The sequence below is a fragment of the Polyodon spathula genome, chromosome 1 (assembly GCF_017654505.1).
Source record: "Polyodon spathula isolate WHYD16114869_AA chromosome 1, ASM1765450v1, whole genome shotgun sequence".
NCBI lineage: Eukaryota > Metazoa > Chordata > Actinopteri > Acipenseriformes > Polyodontidae > Polyodon > Polyodon spathula.
Window position 1 is genome coordinate 43,945,996 of NC_054534.1, and position 20,292 is coordinate 43,966,287.

Here is a 20,292-nt window from a genome sequence, read left to right on the forward strand (position 1 = left end):
TGAAAAATGTTGCTGAATTTGTCACTCAAAGCTGTTTTAAAAAAATCTATTTTTGTCTGCTTGTTACGTTTTTTGCAGCCAACGCAATATCTTTGTTTAACTGTAACTGAGAAAATGCAGTGAAAACGAAAGCAGCCATATTTAGCAGGAAGTAAGGTATTCTCAGCACAAATACGATTTTAATATTGGTTTGAAGGAAGCAGGAGCTTAGCCTGATTTTTTTTATTTTTGCTTGAGACGCCATTATGCAGGGCAACTTACAGAGGTAACAAGTTATTAGAATATAGCTAAGAGATTACAATACAGCTAAGAAAAAAAGCAATAGAGTTTTTTGTTATGGGATTTTTTTGTTTCTGTTTGCACTTTTTTGTCGATGAAACAGTTTTTGCAGTTATTGTGCACAGTGTGTTTGTTTCTGCAGGTTGTATGCATATGTGCTTTGTATTAATAGTGTATATGTGCAACTACTGTTATAAACTGCAAAACATGTTTTAATTGATTTAAATCATGTTTGTAATTGAAACTATTTCCTGTGATGTCAGAGCTTTCACCTCTTTCTTCAGTCATTTTAAGACTGGTGTCATGAGCCCAGATGGACAATTAATAATGATGAAGCTCTTCAGACACTATGCAAAAGCATTTCTTAAACAGCTTATCTTCTTGTGACAGAAATATAATGAGTTCTGGTTGTAAATCTCCCTCCTGACCTGTGAGGGCACTGAGTAGCAAAAGGGGAAGTCTTTGGATGGGCTGGCCTGACAGTTCATTTCCTGGGTCGGGAAGTCGGTCAGCCTAGAAGAAGGCGAGACTCTGTTGCAGGAAAGTATTGACCTGGAAGGTAAATGAGGTATCAGCTGCAGGCAATAGAGTCAGCTGCAATCTTTACCCAGGGGTCATGAGTAATAGCATAAAGGGGCCAGGGAATCGTAAATCTTTTCCTTCACTTGGTTTGTTTTATAAACTGGAAGGATCATGTGGGACGCAGAGAAAAGCGTACTAGAAATATTCGTGAATGTTTTTTTCTTTGTTCATGTCTGTTTAAGTAACTACTTGTGTTAATATATCACTAGACAGCTAAACACGAATCCGGAGCTGTCGCCACGGGCCAGCACAAAACCGGATCAACATTGCACTCCAGTCACTGATAAACTTGTTATCACACATCACGAGCACTACAGCATGCACCCGGATTTGGTGATCGTGTATTGCATGTTGTGGATGTACTAAATGTTTATTATTTAGGACTGCAACCCGTTATTATTAAACAGTGCAATACACGTTGCTGTGTATTGCCTGGGATTATTCTTTGAGGTAATCAGACCTGGATTTATGAAATAAAGCACCCCTTTTTCTAAACTGGATTACAATTGTCTGTCTGTGATTATTCCTGCATTGCATCACCTCTGCACCTGTTCATTGTCAGCAGTCACTTTGTTACATGTGATTTTAGAAGTGAGATCATGGATTGCAATGCACTGGCAAAGCTGCTGGAGGCGCTGGATAGCAGACGGGAGACAGAGGAGAGAAAGAGGGAGGAGCGCTACACTGCGCTCATTGAACAGTTAGGGCTGCCGTTTTCCACAGCACCAGCTCCTACAGGAACACAAGCAATGTCAGCACTGAAGGCTTGGGCAATGAAAATGTCAGCAAAGGATGACCCAGAGGCATATCTGGTCGTGTTTGAGCAGGTAGCCACCACCGCTTCATGGCCGCAGGAGTTCTGGGGGAGCCAGCTGGGACCCTGTCTGATCAGGGAAGCTCAGGCAGCCTACCAGGATATGAACAACCTCAACGCCGCCAGTTACAACCTGGTCAAGCTAGCCATTCTCCGTTGCCTCAACATCACAGCAGAGACTCACCGGGTATGGTTCAGGGAGTACCAAAGATCCCCAGAGACACGCCCCAGGGTGGTTGCGGAGCGGTTGTGTGACCACATGGTACACTGGTTGACCACCGAGAAGAAAACAAACCTGCAAATGGGGGAAGCAGTGGTTGTGGAGCCTATTCTGCTATGAGGTCGGCACCGATACCCAAGCCTAGATACAGTGCCACAACCCCCACAACCTGGAAGACGCTGTGAAACTCACCGAGGATTACGAGCACTCCATGGTCTCCGCCCGGACAGGGATACTGTTGGCGCCTGACTTCAGAGCAGCCGAGCCCCTCCTCTTTCTCCTCCACCACCACCACTACCGTCAACATTGGGATCTAGACCTCCTAGATCTCCAGCCCCTATGGGCAACTGTCACAAAGACAGCTGGAGTGGGGGATGTCCGACCAGAAATAGGAACCAGGAAATAAACAACAGAAAGGTGGAGTTTGGTGGAGCTGAGCGAATGGTCTCGCTCAGCATTTAATGAATTAACAGAACAGTAAATAAAAAGGTTGTAACAAACAAAAACACAGGACACAGCACATTCGCCAAAACAAAAGAGACAAACAAAACAGACTACACAGACAAACACGGTGAGCTTCTATTTTACTTATTATTACTATTAGTATTATTACCTCCATCCCCAATCCAGTTCTCCACTCACTGAACACACAACCCTGAGTGAGTGAAAACATGCTGCTTTTATACAACTGTACTAAGACTCGCTTGCTAACACTGTGTAACAATTCTTTTTTTTTTTTTTTTTGTTCCTGGGTAGTAAGTGTTATTTTCTAATTGCTTATGCCTCAAAAGTATAGAAAATGGTTATTATTCCTCCCAAACTTTGCTTTTGTGACCAGGACAGTGATATTTCAAAATATCACTATTTCCAATGGGAAAACGGGCAAATGTGTGTCTTTTTGTTCACATAAAGTCAGAAAAAAACAACATATGAATCCAAATGAACATGTATTTATACTAAAGTAATACAAAAATGACTACAAAAGATTGAGAAGTGAGTAGTTTTTCGAGATTTACGATTATACTGTAAATACAGTATAATGTGCTCCTACTAAGAGATGGCCTAGATTTGGTCGGTCGTTTGGCCCAGGACATCCTCAGATCGGCTCAGCACAGACAGCTGCAGCATTATAACAAAAATGTACTAATTTGAACCTTTCGACCAGGAGACAAGATAATGCTGCTACTTTCCTCATCAGAATCAAAATTGTGTGCTAAATGGCAGGATCCATATGAAGTGTAGGGAAGGTGAATTATGAAATTGGACAGCCCGATCGTTGTAAAATGAATGTGAAATTTATCATGTAAATCTATTAAAGCTCTGGCAGGCAAGGGAGGTCTTGTTTATAGCCCCAGACAATATAAAAGATGATTTAGGCCCCTGTTCAGAGACTCCTAGCACAAAAATAATTTTGATGGGGGAACAATTGGTTCCAGATCAGCTTGCCCGGCAGAACTAATTTGGTTGAATATGACATTATCTCTCCACCAGATGTCACCATGCAAAAGAGACTGTACCAGATCCCAGAAAGTCAAACGAAGTGGCGTTTGCAAGAGGTATGGGACATGCTGGAGCTTGGGGTGATTGAACCTTCCAGGAGAGAGTTGTGCAGTCCTGTTGTCATAGTGGCCAAGAAAGACGGCACCAACCGCTTCTGCGTAGATTTCAGGAAGGTAAACGCTATTGCCAAGTTCGATCCGTACCCTATGCCTCGGGTCAACGAGCTTTTAGATAGACTGGGAAAAGCGAGGTTTATCTCCACTCTGGACCTGACAAATTGATACTGACAGATACTAATACTGACACCTGTAGTTCTACAGAGAAAACCACATTTTCAACACCAGAGGGGCTGTTTCACTTTAAAACCATGCCGTTTGGGCTACATGGTGCGCCCGCCGCCTTTCAGAGACTGATGGACCAGGTTTTATGCCCACATCATCAATATGCAGGAGTGTATACTGATGATGTGGTGATTTACAGCTACACCTGGCGAGAGCATTTGGCTAGGATTGCAGCCATGCTTCAGTCTCTAAGGGTAGCCCGGCTGACCGCTAACTTGAGAAAATGTGCGTTTGTCAAGGCAGACTCAATATTTGGGATTTTTAATGGGGAATAGAAGGGTGAGACCCGCAGCCATCAAAATCCGAGCTTTGGTCGATGCGGCAATCCCCTTTATCCCCGAGTATGCCACAGTGGTTAACCCTTTAGTTGACCTCACCAAAAAGAGTGCTCCAAATTTAATTAAGTGGTCAGCTGAGTGTCAGGGCATTTGATACAATTAAGCATTGACTTTGCCAGGCCCCTACTCTTATCACACCAGCTTTCACCAAGAGATTCATCCTCCACACCGACCCATCTGATGTAGGTTTGGGTGCGGTCTTGTCTCAAAAGGTAGATGGAGTAGAACACTCGATACTGTATAGCAGTAAAAAGATGTTACCTCGGGAACGCAACTACTCTGTAGTCAAAAAGGAGTGTTTGGCCTTTAAATGGTCTACTCACTCTTTACGATACTACCTGCTGGGTCACTCATTTGATCTTGACACAGACCATGCCCCACTCAAGTGATTAAGCACAATGAAGGACAGCAATACCCGAATAACTCGGTGGTATCTGGCATTACAACCCTTCATGTACCACATGGTACATTGTGCGGGGAAAGACCATCAAAATAAAGAATAATTTTCCTGGGAGGGGGGAGTAATGGGAAAGATAGATTCAGCCGAGTGTTCCTTCGGCTCCACTCTGAACAGTGGGATATAATGAGTTCTGGTTGGAAATCTTCCTCCGGACCCGTGAGGGCTCTGAGTAGTGAAAGGGGAAGTCTTTGGACGGGCTGGCCTGACAGTTCATTTCCTGGGTCGGGAAATCGGTCAGCCTAGAAGAAGGCGAGACTCCGTTGCAGGAATGTATTGACCCGGAAGGTAAATGAAGTAGCAGCTGCAGGCAATAGAGTCAGCTGCAATCACTTACCAAGTGCTCATGCGTAATAGCATAAAGGGGCTGGAGAATCGTAAATCTTTTCCTTTGCTTGGTTTGTGTTATAAACTGGAAGGACCATGTGAGACGCAGAGAAAAGCGTACTAGAAATATTCGTGAGTGTTTTGTTTGTTTGTTCGTGTCTGCTTAAGTAACTGTCTGTGTTTGTATATCACTAGACAGGCCAGCACAAAACCGGATCAACACTGCACTCCAGTCACTGTTAAACTTGTTATCATGCACCACAAGCACTACAGCCAGCACCCATATTTGGTGATCATGTATTGTATGTTGTGGATATACTAACTGTATTTATTATTTTGGACTGCAACCCGTTGTTATTAAACAGTACAATACACATGCTGTGTATTGCCTGGGATTATTGTTTGAGGTAATCAGACCTGGATTTATAAAATAAAGCACCCTTTTTTCTAAACTGGATTACAATTGTCTGCCTGTGATTATTCCTGCACTGCATCACCTCTGCACCTGTTCATTGTCAGCAGCCACTTTGCACACTCCTACATTGACTACCATGTATGGCATGACACCTGTTTGTGTGATGCGCCAGAATTACAGCTTTGTTTTCTGTGGGGTTTTCTTTCAGTTGTTTCCTCATTCTGAACTGATTCTGAATATTGAATGTGTGAGTACACATATTTGCTGCTTCCTTATTTATAGGGGATATTAGTTCTTCCAGCTTTCCATGTGCTGTAGGCTTGAATGTTGTAGTCACAGGTTTGCATTCGTTCCTTTGATCTCCCTTTGTGTAGTCCATTCTTTCCAGTTTATTTCTGTCATTGTGAGGACTTCATTGCTAGGATTTGTTTCAATTTTCTTGTCCCCACATTGTTCACACTCTCTGTAACAGCACTGCTTATTTCCAGATGAACAAACTGCCTGTCTGCCAGTCTCGGTGAAGCAATCCAGAATGTTCTATAACACGCGAACTGAGCAGGTAACATGCTGACACTGGAATTTTCAGGAATAACCTTTTCAGTTGAGCAGAAAGAAGTCTCTTTCTCTTTCACTTTGCGCAAGGTGATAATATCTCTCTTGCCAGGCATCACCCGACTTACATTGTCACAGGAAAGAAATTTGATGACCAACTTCTGTTTCTGGCTAGCAGATAACTTCTGTTTTTTGTTTGAAATGTTGGTATTAGTAAGAGACCTGTGATCTTTCTAAAAGTAACCTGCTGCGTAATATAGCAGTTTGTATTTCTTGAAAATGGCATGAGTCAATTTCTCAATTTTTTTTTTTTTGCTTTTGTGCTTTGCTGAAATTTCCTCACATTTTTGCCCACTTTGCTATTTTAAAGGAATTTCTCTGAAGCTTTGTCAGAGGTTTTTTTTTGGTTTTTTGCATTTATCCTGTATATTTTCTTGTTGTATTTTGACACCTCTCTTTCCAGCTGTCTTATCTTTTCTTTTAGCAATTATGTTTCTTTTGCAGATTTTAAGACCTTTCTTTTGTTAGATACTGATGGGCTTTCTACACAACCATAATTCTTTGCTCTGTCAGGTGGCATAAATATGGTTGATTTATTTAGCTGCTCTTTGTTTTGTTTTTTTGGCAGAAGCCTTATTCCAGTTCTTTCTTCTATGTTTCTGTTCTCTATCTGACACTTCACTCACTGGCACATACTTCCTTTTGCTTCTTTCCCTTTCTTTTGCTAAACATGCACTGTTTCTCAGTATCATTGTTTCTCTTCTCTCTGTACCCTCTACACTTCTCTGCATTAATACCTTTAGTTTTCATGGCCTGTAAAATGGCAAAAATAGATTGTAATCTACCTAATAGAAACATGCTGCCCTTTGAATTATCATAACCACTAACATTGTATAATATAAATGATCAGATTTTATTACTAAATATAACTTGGTTCAATAACTTAATGAACATTAAAATTGGATTTGGAAACCACAAACAAACAAAAACATTGAATACCAAACAATTGGACTAAGGAGTGAAATAAATAAAATAATTTAAACAATAAAATCATAACCGACACCAGATTCTCATAACCAACATATTTTCTGCTTGCTGAAAAGTGTCAGCTATGAAATAAATTATAGTACTCAAAGAAATGAAAGAAGTTATTTACAAACCGCTAACCAAGATCATGCAGCAGTCTCTTGACACAGGGGTGGTACCGACAGACTGGAAAATTGCAAACGTAATACCGATCCACAAAAAGGGAAACAAAACTGAACCAGGTAACTGCAGATCAGTAAGCCTGACTTCTATTATATGCAAACTTATGGAAACTATAATAAGATCCAAAATGGAAAATTACCTATATGGTAACAGGGTCCTGGGAAACAGTCAACATGGTTTTAGGAAAGGGAGATCGTGTCCAACTAACTTGCTTGATTTTGTTGAGGATGCAACATCGATAATGGATGATTGCAAAGCATATGACGTGGTTTATTTAGATTTCCAGAAAGCTTTTGACAAAGTCCCGCACAAAAGATTAATTCTCAAACTGAACGCAGTTGGGATTTAAGGAAACGCATGTACATGGATTAGGGAGTGGTTAACATGTAGAAAACAAAAAGTACTGATTAGAGGAAAAACCTCAGAATGGAGTGTGGTAACCAGTGGTGTACCACAGGGATCAGTATTAGGTCCTCTGCTATTCCTAATCTATATTAATGATTTAGATTCTGGTATAGTAAGCAAACTTGTTAAATTTGCAGACGACACAAAAATAGGAGGAGTGGCAAATACTGTTGCAGCAGCAAAGGTGATTCAAAATGATCTAGACAAGATTCAGAACTGGGCAGACACATGGCAAATGACATTTAATAGAGAAAAGTGCAAAAGGTACTGCACGCAGGAAATAAAAATGTACATTATAAATATCATATGGGAGATACTGAAATTGGAGAAGGAATCTATGAAAAAGACTTAGGAGTTTTTGTTGACTCAGAAATGTCTTCATCTAGACAATATGGGGAAGCTATAAAAAAGGCTAACAAGATGCTCGGATACATTGTGAAAAGTGTTGAATTTAAATCAAGGGAAGTAATGTTAAAACTGTACAATGCACTAGTAAGACCTCATCTTGAATATTGTGTTCAGTTCTGGTCACCTTGCTATAAAAAAGATATTGCTGCTCTAGAAAGAGTGCAAAGAAGAGCGACCAGAATTATTCCGGGCTTAAAAGGCATGTCATATGCAGACAGGCTAAAAGAATTGAATCTGTTCAGTCTTGAACAAAAAAGACTACACGGAGACCAATTCAAGCATTCAAAATTCTAAAAGGTATTGACAATGTCGACCCAAGGGACTTTTTTGACCTGAAAAAAGAAACAAGGACCAGGGGTCACAAATGGAGATTAGACAAAGGGGCATTCAGAACAGAAAATAGGAGGCACTTTTTTACACAGAGAATTGTGAGGGTCTGGAATCAACTCTCCAGTAATGTTGTTGAAGCTGACACCCTGGGATCCTTCAAGAAGCTGCTTGATGAGATTCTGGGATCAATAAGCTACTAACAACCAAACGAGCAAGATGGGCCGAATGGCCTCCTTTCATTTGTAAACTTTCTTATGTTCTTATGTTCTAAATCTCAAGGTGTCAGTTATGAGAAATCCTACTTTCTTGTCCATTTTAACAAACATGGCAGCCATTGTTGTTCTTGTACAAACTAAATTAGTAGTGAGAACAAAGTCATTTTTCTGTTAAATACGTCCATATTCCTTTAATATTTATGTTTCAGTTTTTTGTTTTTTTTTTCTTTGGTGTTGGTTATGCGCTGTAACAGTGTGCCAAGTGACACAATATTTTTCCAAAAACATAAAGCAGTTTTTACATGTGTCTCTAGTGTTCATTGACATGAAGCCTTGACCTTTCACCTCATTTGAAAAACTTTATTTGTACTGTATGCTATGATTTCTAACAAAAATGCCTTTGGATGCCGGTAATGAGATTTTCTATGGAAAACACAGGAACACACTTGAGGGCTTAATGTGCTTATATGTTATTTCTTTGCATCAGCACACCTGGTTCCTTTTTTAGTTGCTTTTTCTTTCCATCTCCCCAAAAAGGGTATTTTCTTGTCATATCCATGTTTATGTTCTGTGGAATTATCATTTTGATCACTGTTCTTCTTGTTATTTACATTAAATATGTTCATTAAATATTTCATTTTGATAATGGTTCTTGGTGTTATTTTAATTAAAATGCTGTTACTAAGAGACCATTAAAAAAATTGTTAAAACATTGGTGTGAAGTGTGTTTTTGAGTGAGCATATACTGGAGTGGCATGTGGGAGTCCAAGGCCCCTTTCATAGCAATTGTATTTGTGTGTATGTGTGTGTGTGTATTTTATGATACCACTAGAGACTCCTGCTTGTACTCAACTAGGGAGGCTGCATATAAGTTTATTTAGAACATAAAAGGGGAGAAATGTACATTAGTTTATATGACAAATATGGAATTTGCCATAAGGGGGGGCCTCTTACCTCACCCAACTCACTAAAACAAATGGCACGTAAACTGTATTTCTTCATCTAAATTGTTTCATATGGAAATATGGAATGCATGTATTTTGCTAATATTTTTTTTTATACAATAGAACTATTCATGACAAGAATGTGAAGGTGTTTTTTTTTTTTTTTAAATCTTTTCCTAGATATTTGATTAAATAAAATATAAGGTGATGTCCTGTTTAAATCAATAGCTGCACGTATAAAGGCATTTTAATAGAGACTTAGGTAAGTATGAGAGTATTTTCTTTTCTTTAACAATAAGCTCTCACATGACTCGTATGACCTCCAGAAGAAAAAACTTATAATAAAGCATTTGCTTAAACTTTGTGGGACAAGCATAGCAAAATGTAGTAAATTCATATGAAATGCTTAGTGAATACATATAAAGCATGCTGAAGCACAAGCAAGCATTGTTAAATCAGATTGAGTATTCAACAAATGTGCTGTATAAATGCCTGGTTTACCATGATAAAACAAACTAAATTCATAAGTTACACATAAAGTAGGGTATAATGCAAAATTTATGTCTACATTTACTATTCTAAACATACTACCTGTAATAATTCTTCATTACAGTGCATTTACTAATTTATGCCCACAAGGGGGCAGCAAAATACATAAACATGGATACCAGCTCATTAGAGTATGTAATTGAATGAATGACATAATGCTGTACTGCCAGCATGATTCCTCTTGAAGCGGTTCATGGTTCAATACTGAGCTGCCTATAATCTCTTGTACAGTAACCAGTCTATGATATAAATAACTAACATCTCAGTTGTCGGTAAAACGTACAGTGTTTAAAGTTTAGGGCCCATTGAGGCTGCTGCTCATTTCTGAAACCATATGAAACTGTTTTAATTATATATAAATAAATGAATTATATCAGTCAATGTGTGCTTTACAGCAATTGTGTGTGTCTAAGGAGTGGATTTTCCATTTCCCCTTATTAAGTTGTGTTGTATATGCCTCTTTTAAGTTATTTACCGCTGCTTAAGGGTCATGAAAAGTAATGTATTTTAAGAGTAAAAGAAAAAAAACAGTTGTAATTGCAGATAGTGTTGTTATAGCACCATATTAAAATGTACTAATTTAGACAAGTCATGCCTTATCATTACAACACAGTGGAAAATATGGCCTCTATTACCTCTTCCATTCTGGGAACCCTCACATTCAGACATCAGTTTCAGTGCTGGTAAGTGAACTTGGATTCCTTCCCAGAATAAATATTTGCTGTAACTGTGAGGTTAAAAAGAAAAGAAGTGAGACTTATGACTTCCCTCACATCGAAATAAACAAAACCAGGACAGACACTTGAAAGCTGCATACAGCACATGGCTCATATCTGTCATCCACATTAACAGTGTATTTTTGTAATTGTCCTTTTTTTTCCCTTTGAGGGCCAATGCCGTAGTAGCAGATTGTGTGCATGTGCGCGTGTGTGTGTGTGTGTGTGTGATCACTGTTGATGGCTGGGGGCGAGGGGCTGTCATGCTTGCTGTCAGTAACATGATAAACTAGATGACCTACCATATAACATTTTTATTTTTATTTTTTTTGTACCAGAAAACATAATTTCTGCATTATCTGATTGATGCCTTCACTATATCCCCATCGACTGGGATATGTATATACTGCAAGGGATAATAACTTATTTTAGCAGTTGCCAATAGACAGACTTCAGCCATCCACTTTGTAGATTGCTTACTATACTAATAACCGATTAATACAAAATATTGGGCTCTTCGTCACACCAAACAAATACAACTCATGACAAATAGATTAATCACTTGTGATTAATTATTAGAGGCTGACAGTTCAAAGGGGTTAAAAAGTACATTTAAAGAGTATTAATTATGCCAGTCCTACATGCAAGGGAAACATTATAATATAAGTAATTCAAGTCTCTTGTAAGATCTTGAATATTCACCTTACAGAATGTATAACAGCCAACTCCCAGTAGTTTTAAACAGTGCACTATTACAAAAGGATAACTTATACACTGTGTTATTTATGAACGCATGTATTTATAGTATATCAGTTCCTTTGTAGAATTGAACATACTTAAATTGAACAGATTTAACGATATTGCAGCAAGTGGGGTTTTGTATATAATTAACATAGTTGAATTACAGACAAGAAGTAAGCCCTTTCTAGAAGCACAAGTCACTGACTGGGTGTCAGGCCATTAACTGTCTTGGGTTGTGAGAGCAACTGCACTTTACCAGGCAGTGAACATCAGTAGGCAATGTTTTAAGGTGGCACAAGGAGATGCTTTCTACAGGTAACCTACTGGGTAACATTCTGATAGCTTAATGAAAATATACTTTTCACAAATTCAAGAGGTTCAAGTTCCTTTAATAAACTAGAGAACTGAGTGGAGTGAGGGAGGGGTTTTTACCCTTCAAGATATTTTTTCTATTTTTGTACAGTGACCAATTAGGTTTAAACAAGCCTAGTCTGGAACCAGATTTGTTTGGAAGCAAAACGGGCAATACAATGTCCAGTGTTATACTTGTGAGCCCCCAGCTAAGATCAACACTTTTTTGGCCGTCCACTTTCTGGTAGGGTTGTCTCAGTGCCTACAACACCACTGTTGCTTTGAATAGGTTTTTATTTTGTACACATGTAACAACATATTTTCATTTCTGAAGCCGTGGGGTAACATATACCAAATGTTTGTCTTGCAGTGAGCAACATTTAATACATTATAGGTGAAACCACAGACCATGGGCCAGATTTATGAAGATATTGACACCAAAATGTAATTTGAACCATTTTTGTGAAAGAAACAGAAATCTATTAACAAGCAACGTAGGCAGAGTCCTTAAATTAACTTTAAATGTGGTTTAGTACTTATATTGTAAGATAAACATTTTTTAATGAATTAAATTGCATTTTTGGTGCTTTAACACTGCAAGACCTTTGATAAATCAGGCCAAATACCTGTAATTATATTGTCTAATAAGACCTATACCGGGATTGATTTTCCCTCATCTCATGTACCAGTAGGAGTTCCAGTAGTACCTATACCTGTATAAGAAGCAGTAACGATAACTATTTAATCCTCTGGGATTTACAATGTAAAACAATGGCAGTCACATGTAAAGCTGCATGGTTAGATTTACATTCATTTCTAAATATATCTCAACTGAATGAGTTGAATGCATTTAAACTGTAGTTGATCTGTTTGCCTTAATTGTCTTAAGTCTTACGTAACATTAGGGCTTCCAGTAACTGCTTTCAATTGATTACAATGGTCAGTTCCACACATATTTAAAGTTGACAACATTCATCTGGTAACAGAAAGTAGTCAAGCTTTTTTTTTTTTTTTTTTTTTTTACAGTTCAAATAACTACACTATCACTGGCCAGAAGGCAGTATCTATGTTATGGCAGAAGATTGGCATTATCTCTGAATTGTTCCTTAGAACCAAACCTCTCTTAACCACAAATGCAACCTTCAGTTTTTTGTTCTATACAACTAAGAAACATGTTGGTGGAGAAGGCTTCATTTGAGTTTTAAAAACATACATATCAGCTACTGATCAATGTTTTGTTGTATTCATATTAATTGCATACAGCAGTTAATGAGGTAAATACACATTTTAATGCTATGGACTTCTGATCATCTGAGTCAGATCATCAGACTTGTTTTCACTCAGTGTCAGAAGTGTACCTATGGTAATGTCATATAGAAACAAAATCTGAAAAATAATCTTTTTATGTGTGTCACAGAGACGGCCGAAGTGGGCGGCGTCAGAGCCAGGAAAAGTAATGAAATACACAAAACACAGGACGGATGAAATGAAGTGATGAAGACGCCTGTTGGCGCCGGTTTAATACAAAATAAAAGGTTTACCACAAATACGAAAAACACAGGACACGGCACTCTACGCCAAAATAAATAGACAAACGAAAACAGACTAAACTTAACAAAACGGTGCACGGACAGACACTGACAAACACGGTGAGCGGATACTTTCTCCTCTTATTACTGCTGCTGCTGCTGCTGCTGCTGCTGCTGCTGCTGCTTATTTCCTCCGTCTCCAATCCCGTTCTCCGCTCACCGAACACCCAACCCCAGTATGTGACAACGTGCATCTATATATACTATTGTGCTGGGATTCAATTACCAATTAATTATTCACTTGAATCCCAGCACGTGAATTAATAAAGTGCAATTCCCCGTGCTCACATATTACTACATTTTACTTGCACGTGAAGTGCTGTGCAATCCTCGTGCCTAAATACACATATACATTTTTAAACACTCGTGTTACACAGACCCGTTTATATCCCGTGTACCAATGTCTATACATCAACATTTAAACACACCACACGCAACACATAACAGATAATATACACAGGGGCGGGCACTTTGTTACAATGTGACACACTAATGGAGGAACATGCTGACCTCTTGTTTGTATATTAGCTTTAATGGTGATCCAGCAACAACAACAAATCACTGCTAGTGAAATTAGACTTATTTAAAGCAACTGTAGTATCACAACATAGTATTTAATGAATGATACAGATCTCCAGGAAGTTAAGATTTCTAGTTGGTTTTATCTTACTTTAACAATTGAAAAAACCTCTACAGTGCTTCCAAAAAAGCACTTCCTGTTGTGACTACTTTAAACACAGTTGCACAACCAAATTATTTCAAATTACTGAGCTGCTGACGAGGCTAAGGAAGGGTTTTCCCAGCTGGAATTGACGTCATAACACAGTCATTATTTATCAATAGACGCAGGTTTCTGCAAGTGAGGGCCAAGTAATACGCAAGGTGTTCCACTGTTGATAACAATCTCACAATGATAGAGAATTGTCTTGAATCTCACAGTAATAGATGAGTGTACTGTTTGTAACAGGGAGTATCTGGTGGTTATCACAGAAATAATTGCAAAATTCACTGGTATCCCCAAGTAAAATAAAAAAAAAGAAAGAAACACAAGAAAAGTGTAAACAGATATCCTTTTTCTTTGGTTTCCATTTCCTCCTAATTTGTACCACCTCTCACGCTTCACTTCCTCTGTGGTAAAGTAACAAAGGTAAAGGGAGGATTAAACATGGGGGAGAGTGGAAGTGAAGGAGACAGCCATGGGGGGGGGGGGGGGGGGGGGGTTTAGGGGGTTTAAGAGCTCTATGAACATGAAATCGACTGAGGCAATCCTATTTTTATGACTTATCCTTTATGACACAGGTTAGGTAAACGGATCAGATATATTATTTCACTTCTGTGTGTCACAAAAGACAAATTGGTCTAAATTAATTACAAATACAAAACAGAAAATAATTGATTGCATAAGTATTCACCTCCTTGAGTCAATATTTGGTAGAGGCACCTTTGGCAGCAATTACAGCCATGAATCTATTTGAATAAGTCTCTACCAGCTTTGCACATCTGAACACTACAATATTTGTCCATTCTTCTTTGTAAAATTGCTCAAGCTCTGTCAAGTTGGATGGGGACCATTGGTGAACAGCAATTTTCAACTCTTTCCACATATTCACAATTGGATTGAGGTCCGGGCTTTGACTGGGCCACTCCAGAACATTGGCCTTTTTGTTTTTAGCCACTCCAGTGTAGCTTTGGCTGTATGTTTGGGGTCATTGTCTTGCTGGAAGATGAATCTTCTCCTAAGTCCCAGGTCTCTTGAAGACTTCAGCAGGTTTTCCTCCAGGATTTCTCTGTACTCTGTATCTTCATGAGCTTTCCAGGCCCTGACACAGAGAAGCATCCTCATAGCATGATGCTGTCACCACCATGCTTCATGGTAGGGATGATGTTCTCAGGATGATGTGCGGTGTTAGGCTTGCGCCAAACATAACATTAAAGGTTGAGGCCAAAAAAGTTATATTTTGATCTCATCAGACCATAGAATCTTCTTCCACTTGGTCTCAGAGTCTCCCACATGCCTTCTGGCAAACTCTAGCCAAGATTTGATGTGATTTTTTTTCAACAATGGCTTTCTTTTTGCCACTCTCCCGGGCTATTGCCACAAACACTGTTCATCTTCATGCTGAACTGCACTAAGGTGACTTACTGTCATTCTTTTTTTTTTTCAGATTTCTGAATCTCAATCTCTGTATGCTACATTTACATAATTAATTTATCTACTTTATTTTATAATTGTGTTTCAGGAAGTATAATTCTAGCATCAGGAAGGTGACTCAGGAACATGGCTTTACCAGGAATGGATGACAGATTGATGAGACAAATTTCACATTTGCAGTAGACAAGCATTTCAACAAGGTGTCCTGTTCACTGTCTGAATCCAAACACGAAAAGGAAAAGACAGCATGTTCAGTTTCCAAGGTCTTCGTTGGAACTCTTAATCATTGGAATTGCTATATAAAGCATTAAAAAAAGAATGACCTTGATCCACATATATCCACTCACAGTCTTCTCCAGAAGGACACAAAGGAACATTACATAATTACTGTTACTGCCCATCATCATATAATCAATAGCTGCTGTAGCCTTTCATTTACCCAACAGTAAGATTAGGGCAGGGATTGAATCCCTTTGCCCTCAGTTGCGCATGCTTAGTACTGTTATTGCACTATCCACTGCTGATTACCAGAGTTGTAATCCAGTCATCCAATGTTCTACTGCAAGGTTCGTCCCATTTGGGTAGTTCTACATGATCTCAGGTTTCTACGTAAGCTGTCCTGTTCATGTTTTACACTACAAACACCACAGCTAGGCTGACCATATGGCTCCAGTTGGGACAGTTCAGGTGTTGTAACTCACATCATCATGCATGCTGGTTCTTGATTGTATTTTTGCACCTGTTAAAGGAAAAAACAGCTAAAAGGTGCACAAACAACATGCACTGTCTGTGTAAAATGGTATAAGTGTCTTACTTGTGTTTGTGTCCTGCCCCAGGCATAGGGAAATTCATTGGAATTCATTCAATTCCAAGACAAAACCCTTAATGCATTTAGAATAAGGTAAATAGTTCACTAAAAAAAATGAAAAAAATTGGTTGCTTAAACAAACAGTGTTTGTGGCAAACAAACTCAGAACAAAGAAAAAAAAAAAGAGAGTTAAAAAAATAAACCCTTCATCATCATTTTTATTTTGCTGATGCACAGGCTGGAGAATATCAGATTTGACACAAAGCTTCTTTCTCAAGTAATTTGCCCAGCCATGACAATAAGCATGTAATGTCCCCTGTCACAGCTGTATGTTAAATTTAGATCAATCAATAACATGAAATAAATCACCAAGACCTATATCCACTTATGCATGTGTAAAAATGCAATGTCATTCATGGCTTAATTGAAATAATACATAATAATTAAATGCCCCCCCCCCCCCCACACACACACACACACACACACACACACACGACCCCCTAACCTCTCATTTTTATAGTGCTAAATATAGAGTGAACAAGACTACTAAAGCTATTCTGTTATCTGTACTGAGAAAGCCTCCACTCTGGGGGTGGTATAAACTAAAAATATCCCAGTGCTTGATAAGAATAAATGAATCATATTGATCATGAGTCAGCATTATAGTGAAACCAAAATAGTTCTCTGTTTAGAAATCTTAAGTGCTTTCATTTTAACATGTGTTTGACATTATGTTCCTGCTTTAAACTGTGCTTGTCATATTTTTAAAGTTGTAGATGAGTGCTTGTTCATCTCATTTAGATGCTTTTATTTTTTTTAATGCCTCATATGATTAACTACAAAAGTGACAATTCATCACAACTGGTAAACATGTGTTTAATAGACTTTCACTGGCAAACTTTCTGAATATAACTGTGATCTATTTAATCTCAACCAGGTATGGGTTACTGAATATTTAATTTATTACCAGTTTACTATCCAATTACATGTTTTGTTTAATTCACAATTGATGTTTCTGCTTAAATCTAATTCTGACATGCACAGTAACCTGTATAACAATTGCAAGAAGATAAAGATATAGAAGAGTGATATTAAACAGGTAAGATGTGTTTATTTTAAATTTTTATTATTTTATTTTATTTATAATTTATATGTTTTGCTTATACATTGGTCTGTCGCTGACAGAGCTGAACCATGTAGACAGACATATGTACTATGCCATACCTAAAAGGCTGTCTTCTCTCTCTAAGAAACCTAAAAAAAAAAATCTGATTGTTTATTTTTCTATTTTGGCTTGACAGAAACAAACCTAACCATCTTAATTTGGAAATAATCTATTTCTCATATGACTGTAAGCCAGTGAAACACAGTGTGTCCAGAAAGGGGGTGGAGTCACAATACCAGAAGTCATCCCTTTAATGAGTTAGGCGTTGTGTCAGTCATGGATTGGAGGATACGTGATTGGACTCGCTACCAAAGGGGGCGTGACTCAAGGTATATCAGGGGATGTGGCGAAGCAATCTATTTCTCTGTTATGGTTATGAATGGACCAGTCAAAGAATACGGTGTTATAAAGAACCTGTGAGTTTTTGTGTGTTGTTTTGTTTCTCTATTAAACTGTTTATAGAAGGCTAATATCCCAGAGCTGTAGTTAAACAGCCAGCAATTAAACCTGGACTACACTTCACCATTGTGCACGTATAAACTTGTAAATCACTTTCACTAGAGCACTCATGCTGGACATGTGATCGTGTTGTGTTTCTGTGTGTCTTGTTTAGTGTCTGTTATTATTTCAGGACTGAACCCCGTGGTTGATCTCCGCAATACACATTGTTGTGTAAAGCAAGGTATTATTATTCCTGGTTGCATAACAAGCAACCCAGCCAAATAAAGAGCTGTTTAACTGTGAACTGTGTTGTTTCAAATCATTCCTGAGCACTGCATCACCTCCACACCTGCTCACTGCAAACCACTTTGCCACATTATCTTACAAAGATTTTAAGTTATAACTTCTTAATTTGGTTGACACTAGACATTACTGTATAGTTACAGTACCCATCTATTCAAATTCTAAACATACAACTTTTTTTAATTCCATCCTCAATGAAACTTCCATGTGAAAGTTCTGTATGGTTTGTTATTGCAGTTGTTCTAACTCTTGTGTTAGTTGGTAACCATTTGGCCACACTTGCTAGGGCATCAGCCACTTCAAAGGCAAGTGATTTGCATCTGCTGAATGATAATTGTAACACAGCGTTAACATTTACACAACACAGAAACAAATAGCAAACCAAATATCAGTCATTGCATTGCTACTTTTTAAGATGCTGAGCCAAGCATGAGAAAAAAATGACAAACAGAGGCTACAGTACTAGTACAGTGAAGATGACTGTACCAACAAGCCCAGTATTTAAACAACAGGTCAGTCAAAACACTACACTCAGACTTTCAACCAGAATAACTACAACCATGTGGGAAGGCAAATAGGCCATAGGTCACAGCTGTCAAGTTGCAAGTGTGGACAGAAGTCAGAAATCCAGAGTCTCACAAAATATACTCGTTCAGTATTGCAACAGTGCTTACCTGGGCCATGGAAGGTATTTATTATTGGAACGGTGTCTCTTTTAATGTAGCATAGCATACATTATATAAAAGTAGCTACCACAATGTGTTTATTTATTTATATTAAGGAGGACCTTGCTGAAATGAAAGTATCCTAGGAGTGACAGCAACAGCACAGAACAATTAGGCATATTGTTTAGTAGGCTAGTGTTTGCCCACTCCCAAAGACCCCATCGGTTATGCAACTTGTTTTTCATTTTCATTTATTTGGGAAACGTAATCTGAATTCCATCCTCAATATCCCTCAGTTGGACTACACAGGTCTACAAGGGTGTTGTCTTCTTGTGGTTTTAATGCTTCGGTATAAGTTTTCAATTAAGGACTATTTTTAAGTGGCCTGATATATTTTATATCAATAGAATAACTGGCCTGCCCAGAAGTTTCTAGCTTAACTGGTTTAACAGTGTTGTAAGACATAGTAATTATTTAGGTACAACCTATAAATTGGCTTTCCTTTTTATTGTGACAAAAATATGAAAAGAAACCAGTTAATTACACATCAGCATTTGCTGGTTTTGTGACAATATGATCGTGTTGTAGGGGAACAATTATCTACTCAGCAGTACCATGAAGTTTAGTAAACAGGGTGTGACTGTTATTAAAAGGGCAACAGATGACCCCTAGTTGTTAATCATTCCTAAAAATTGAATAACATCTTGGGGCACCTTTGGTCTTGTGAGATGGTTTTCTCATTACAGTCATTAACATATAAGTGATACTGGCGGCCTATTGGTAAAACAGGCGATGTCCATCCTCCCCCAGCACCACAAACCAACAGGGGTGTCCCAATAATTCTGAGCATCACTAATGTATACACAGGTGTTTTTATCAGAGATCTGTTGATACATGGTAAGCGGTTTCTAACTGAAACCAAAGCATGATCCCATTATATGTTTACATGTGGTAGAAAACAATGAAATACACAGTAGGAAATATATATATCATCTATATATATCTATATTATATATATTTATATATATATATATATATATATATATATATATATATATATATATAATGTTATTTAATGTTGTTATTTAATGTTTTCTCAGTACAAAGGTGGCAAAAATAAAGCAAAATGTGTGCGCTGCAACAGCGCCAAACTGCAGTATTTTTAAAAAGCACTTGTTCCTTAGCTTGACCTACAAACTAAACAACTGTTTTTTGTAATTGTATTTGTTAGAACATGTATTTGTGGCCTTTAGTACGTTATGTGATGTAGGCTCCTAGCACTGTATTTCACAATCACCAAGGATTATTGCTCAGTATCAGTATGTGCATTTGTGCACACTGGTTTCTTGAGATGGTGACGATGACTGTTCTGCTCAAACCCATTTTCCTTTGCCCTGCCCTGTACTTGATGACTGTACTGTACTCTTTGCGGAACATCTCCCCTCATCCAATCAGAGGATAGCTTTGAGTTTCGGT